This window comes from Delphinus delphis, chromosome 14 (assembly GCF_949987515.2).
Source record: "Delphinus delphis chromosome 14, mDelDel1.2, whole genome shotgun sequence".
In the NCBI taxonomy this organism is placed as follows: Eukaryota; Metazoa; Chordata; class Mammalia; order Artiodactyla; family Delphinidae; genus Delphinus; species Delphinus delphis.
Genome location: NC_082696.1, coordinates 62,470,353 through 62,476,283, shown reverse-complemented (window position 1 = coordinate 62,476,283; position 5,931 = coordinate 62,470,353). Strand labels below are relative to the sequence as shown.

At 38.0% G+C, this 5,931-nt stretch overlaps 1 pseudogene; it reads left to right on the top strand.

The window, feature by feature from the left end:
* The first annotated feature begins 1,096 nt into the window (after positions 1-1,096).
* LOC132437349 (small ribosomal subunit protein uS19 pseudogene) lies at positions 1,097-1,534 on the top strand (annotated as a pseudogene).
* Positions 1,535-5,931: the final 4,397 nt, after the last annotated feature.

Here is a 5,931-nt window from a genome sequence, read left to right as displayed (position 1 = left end):
TTAACCAACAATTTCTCTCAAAGCCTACATATAAAAAGACAAAATTTAAAATAAGTTTTGATGTGCTCATGAAATTAACTATCAGACAAATGGAAGTATTTTCTAAACTACCAAAAGTAATACATGAAAGGGTATCATCATGGAGGAAAGAGGAATGAATCAAGACTTAAAAAGATGGCTTTATTTTGAATACTGAGTAATGCATTGGAAAATAAATGTTGAGAGTGTAATGTAACTTGCTAAAGTTAATAATTCTAATGCAATTTTTAAAGTAAAGATTTACTGAATATCTTCTCTTGCACACCAACAAGCTAGACCTTAGAAACATATGCATGGATATTGAAAGATCACCTCTCCTGAATTAGTTTATAATTTAATGAAACAGACACACATTACCTTAATAAAAAGTCAAGTAAGATTTTAACACTGTTCTAAAGGTCATAATAATAGATACTGATTGATTTGGAGACTAATTTTTGAAGTTCATCTAAAATTGATACACAGGGTTGTTTTTTATTTTTCCAGAGGTGTCGTTCATTTTTTTTTTTAATTGGGGTATAATTGCTTTACAATGTTGTGTTAGTTTCTGATGTACAATGAAGTGAATCAGCTATATGTATACCTATATCCCCTCCCTCTTGGACCTCCCTCCCATCCGCCCCCCATCCCATCCATCTAGGTCATCGCAGAACACCGAGCTGAGCTCCCTCTGCTATACAGCAGGTTCCCACTAGCTCTCTGTTTTACACATGGTAGCCTATATATGTCAATCCCAGTCTCCCAATTCATCCCCGCTTCCCTCTTCCGTGTCCACACATCCATTCTCTACATATGTGTCTATTCTTGCCCTGCAAGTAGGTTCATCTGTACTGTTTTTCTAGATTCCACATATATGCATTAATATTTGATATTTGTTTTTCTCTTTCTGACTTACTTCACTCTGTATGACAGACTCTAGGTCCATCCACGTCTCTATAAATGACCCTATTTTGTTACTTTTTATGGCTGAGTAATATGTAAATTGATACAGCCACTATGGAGAACAGTATGGAGGCTCCTCAAAAAACTAAAACTAGCTTTCTGAAGAGCCAACAAGATGGCGGAAGTGGAGCAGAAGAAGAAGTGGACCTTCCTCAAGCTCACCTACCACTGCATGAACCTCAACCAGCTGCCGGACATGTCCCGTGAGCAGCTGATGCAGCCGTACAGTGTGAGGCAGCGGCAGCGGCTAAACCGCGGCCTCCAGAGGAAGCAGCACTCGCTGCTGAAGTGGCTGCACAAGGCCAGGAAGGAGGTGCCACCCATGGAGAAGCCTGAGTTGGTGAAGACGCACCTGCGCGACATGATCATCCTGACCGAGATGGTGGGCAGCATGGTGAGCGGCTACCATGGCAAGACCTTCAGCCAGGTGGAAATCAAGCCTGAGATGACCAGCCACTACCTAGGTGAGTTCTCCATCACTTACAAGCCCATGAAGCACAGCCGGCCCGGCACTGGGGCCACCCTCTCCTCCTGCTTCATCCCCCTCAAGTAGCCTGCTGGCCAATAAAGGTAGGAAAAAAAAAATTAAAAATAGAACTATCATATGACCCAGCAATCCCACTACTGGGCATATACCCTAAGAAAACCATAATTCAAAAAGGCACATGCACTCCAATGTTCACTGCAGCACTCTCACATAGCCAGAACATGGAAGCAACCTAAATGTCCACCGATAGATGAATGGATAAAGAAGATTCAGTACATATATACAGTGGGATATACAGGTGTAATGCAATTCCTAACAACATTCCAGAAATAGTTTTTATAGATATAGACAATATTATCCTAAATTTTATATGGAAAGGCAAAGGAACTCGAAGAGCTGAAACAATTTTAAAAAAGAAAAGTAAAGTAGGAGGAATCAGTCTACCTGATTTCAAGTCGATTTATAGCTACAGTAATGAAGACTGTGTGGTACTAGTGAAGGGACAGATACACAGATCAGTGGAACAGAATAAAGAGTCCAGAAATAAATCTACACAAATGTACCCAACTGTTACTTTTTAATTAAAACCATATTTTTAAAAAAAGCAGTGTAAGGTTCACTGCAATACTGAGAGGAAGATACAGAAATTTCCAATATATCCTGTCCCACATGTGCATAGAGTGACCCATTATCAATATCCCCAAAAGAGCGGCACATTTGTTACAACTGATGTATCTACATCAACACATCATACTCACCAAAAGTCCATAATTTACATAATGGTTTACTCTTGGTGTTGGATATTTTATGAGGTTAGACAAATATACAATGACATGTATTTATCATACAGAGTATTTTCACTGCATTAAGAATCCTCTGTGCTCCACCTATTTATCACTTCCCCCACCCCAAAACCCTGCCTACCCACTGACCTTTATACTATCTCCATAGTTTTGCCTTTTCCATCATGTCATATAGTTGGAAACATATATTATGTAGACTTTTCAGATCAGCTTCTTTCAATTATTGATATTAATTTGTTTCCCCCATGTCTTTTCATGACTTAACAGCTCATTTCTTTTTAGCACTGCATAATATTCCATTTTCTGGGGATTCCACAGTTTATTTACCCATTCACCTGCTGAAGAACATTTTGGTTACTTCCAAGTTTTGGCAATTTTGAACAAAGCTGCTAAAAGCACTCATGTGTTTTTATGTGTTTTAGGTTTTTATGCATGCATATGTTTTCAACTCATTTGGGTAAATACCAAAAAGCATGAATGATGGATTGTATGGTAAAACCGTATTTAGTTTTGTAAGAAACTGCCAAACTGTCTTCCAAAGTGGCTTAACCATTTTGCATTCCCACCAGCAAGGAATGAGAGTTCCTGTTGATCTACAACCTCATCAGCATTTGGTGTTGTAAGTTTTCTGGATTTTGACCATTCTGAAAAAATACGTAGCGTAATCTCATTGTTGTTTTAATTTTTTTTTTCCTGATGACATATGATGTGAAGAATCTTTTCATATGGTTACTTGCCATGTGTATATCTTCTTTGTTGAGGTATCTGCCCAGGTCTTTGGCTCATTTTAAAATCAGATTGTTTTCTCATGGCTGTTTTAAAAGTTCTTTGTCTATTTTGCAGAGCAGTCCTTTAAAGATGTGTCATTTTCACATTTTTTTTCAGTGTGTGGTTTGTCTTCTTATTCTCTTGAAAATGACATTCACAGAGAAGTTTTAAATTTTCATGAGGTCCAGCTTATCAATTATTTCTCACATGTACTGTACCTTCAGTGTTGTATCTAAAAAGTCATTACCACACCCAACACTAGACTTTATTCTGTGATATCTTCTAACTTTACAGTTTTCTGTTTTACCTTTAGGTGTGTGATTCATTTTTAGTTAGTTTTTCTGACGGGTATGAGGTCTATGTCTAGATTCATTCTTTTGCATGTGAATATACAGTTGTTCCAACACCATTTTTTGAGAAGACTATCTTTGCTTCATTGTGTTGCCTTTGCTCCTTTGTCAAAGATCAACTGCTTACATTTATGGGGTACTATTTCTGGGCTCTCTATTCTGATCCATTGATCTAGTTGATCTATTTAATTCTTTTGCTAATATAATATTGTCTTTCTTACTACAGCTTTATGGTAAGTCTTTAAGTCAGGTAGTGTCAGTCCTCCAACTTTGTTCTTCTCTTTCAATATTGTGCTTGCTATGCTGGGTTATTTCTCTCTATATAAACTTTAGAATCAATGTGCCTTTATCCACAAAATAAGTTTCTGGGATTTTGGAATTGCACTGAATCCACGGGTTAATTTGGAAATAACTGACATCTTGACAACACTGAGTCTTTTTAACCATGAACATGGAATATCTCCTCATTTATTCAGTTCTTCTTTCATATTATTCAGCAGAGTTTTGTCATTTTCCTCATGTAGATCTTGTACATATTTTGTTAGTTTTATACCTAAGTATTTCATTTTTTTTGGTTGCTTTTATAAATGGTATTGCATTTTTAATTTCAAATTCCATTTGTTCATTGCATGTATATAAGAAAGCTATTAACTTTTGTATATTAACTCTGTATCCTAAAACCTTGCTATTGATCACATATTAGATTTTTTGGTTGATTCTTTTATATTTTCTACATTAACAGTCACGTCATCTGTGAACAAAGACAACTTCAGTTCTTTCTTCCCATTCTGTATACCATTTATTTATTTATTTATTTATCGATCAATCAATCAATCTAATTATTTATTTATGTCTAATTACATTAGCTAGAATTTCCAGCATGATATTGAAAAGGAACAATAAGAGGAGACAACTTTGCCTGTATAGGGGCACACAGAGAGCTCTGCTTCCCTTATTTTACCCTTAGTTTAGATTCCTTTACCTGACTGTGCCCCACCAACTGGCTATGTGATCAACAAAGAAGAACACGTGGAACCAGGTTGGGTGGGGAAGAGTTCAGGATAGAAATACTTAAAAAGTCTATATCTAGGGCTTCCCTGGTGGCGCAGTGGTTGAGAGTCCGCCTGCCGATGCAGGGGACACGGGTTCGTGCCCCGGTGCGGGAAGATCCCACATGCCGCGAAGCGGCTGGGCCCATGAGCCATAGCCGCTGAGCCTGCGTGTCCGGAGCCTGTGCTCCGCAACGGGAGAGGCCACAAAAGTGAGAGGCCCGCGTACAGCAAAAAAAAAAAAAAAAGTCTATGTCTAAACAAGAGGAAAAAGAGTATGTTGTAGCAATTAGAACAAATTGACAAATTTCAAAGAGATGGTTTGCAGAAATATAAAAAATTAATAAAGTGAAACCTCAATTAAATAGGGTTGGGAGACAAAAAGGGGGAGCTCTCATGACTGAGAAGATAGAACTGCCCAAAGTAAGAAGAAAGACTCCTCTTCTTTCCCATTACAGACTCAGCCAATGAAAAGCCATGGACTCTGTTTACTATATCCCTCCCAACTTCCTCTTTTTCCTCTATAAAAGTGTTCTCTTTTCCTTGATGTGCAGGGACTTGCACATGACTCACCATGGATACAAACCGTGAACTGCAATTCTCTGCTGATTCCAAATAAACCCATCTTACTGGAGAAATAAAAGGCAGTCTACTTATTTCAGGTCAAAATTTTGGTGACCCATATGGGGGACCACAGAAGACCCCTGAAGGCTCAAGAGCAGGTAAGCAAATGGGTATCAAACCCATAACTGTCACTCATTGCTTTCCTTACTGACCCTAGAATTTGAAGATGTGTCTTTTTCCAGGATCCAAGCTCACACCCTCTTTGCCGTTGAAGCTCTCCTGACTTTATTTGGGATTTATTTTAAAGTTTAATTTTTCTGGTTAAGGCCTTGTTCTGCATATGGGTCTGATTTTGAGATAAGACTATTTCAGCTAAAACTGGCTGAGAAACCCTCAGCACATTCCTTAGGGAACAGAAGCTGCTTTACTGAAATAGTGACCGTTAAGCCATCAGCCTATTCCAAAGGAATAGGCTATTCTCTGGACACTGACTGAAAAAAAGCCTTTGGTTTGGCTCCTCCAAGACCAAACTGTTAACCTTAGAATTGGCTGGTACTAGCTTGAAAGCTGTTTGAATTGAGCTGTTTAAGCTGTAAGATGTTTGACCTGTTAAAAATTATTCTTTTACTCTAGAGAGAAACTTCTGAGAAACGAGATCCCAGGTAACTAAATATTTTGAGGGTGCACCCACTATAGGGACTCTAGCCAATTTAATATTTAAAAACCGCGATCTTTCCTCAAACACATTTTTAATAAAATGGACCAACCCGACCAAAGGCAATTCAGAATATCAGTGACCATTATGGGGAACTTTTGAAATCCCATAGTTAATTTCCTTATAACTGAATTGGACTACAATGGCTCAAAAATTTCCAGAACTGAGTGGAATGCTTTTTTCAATTGTTATTTTGAGGCTTCCCAATGGTATC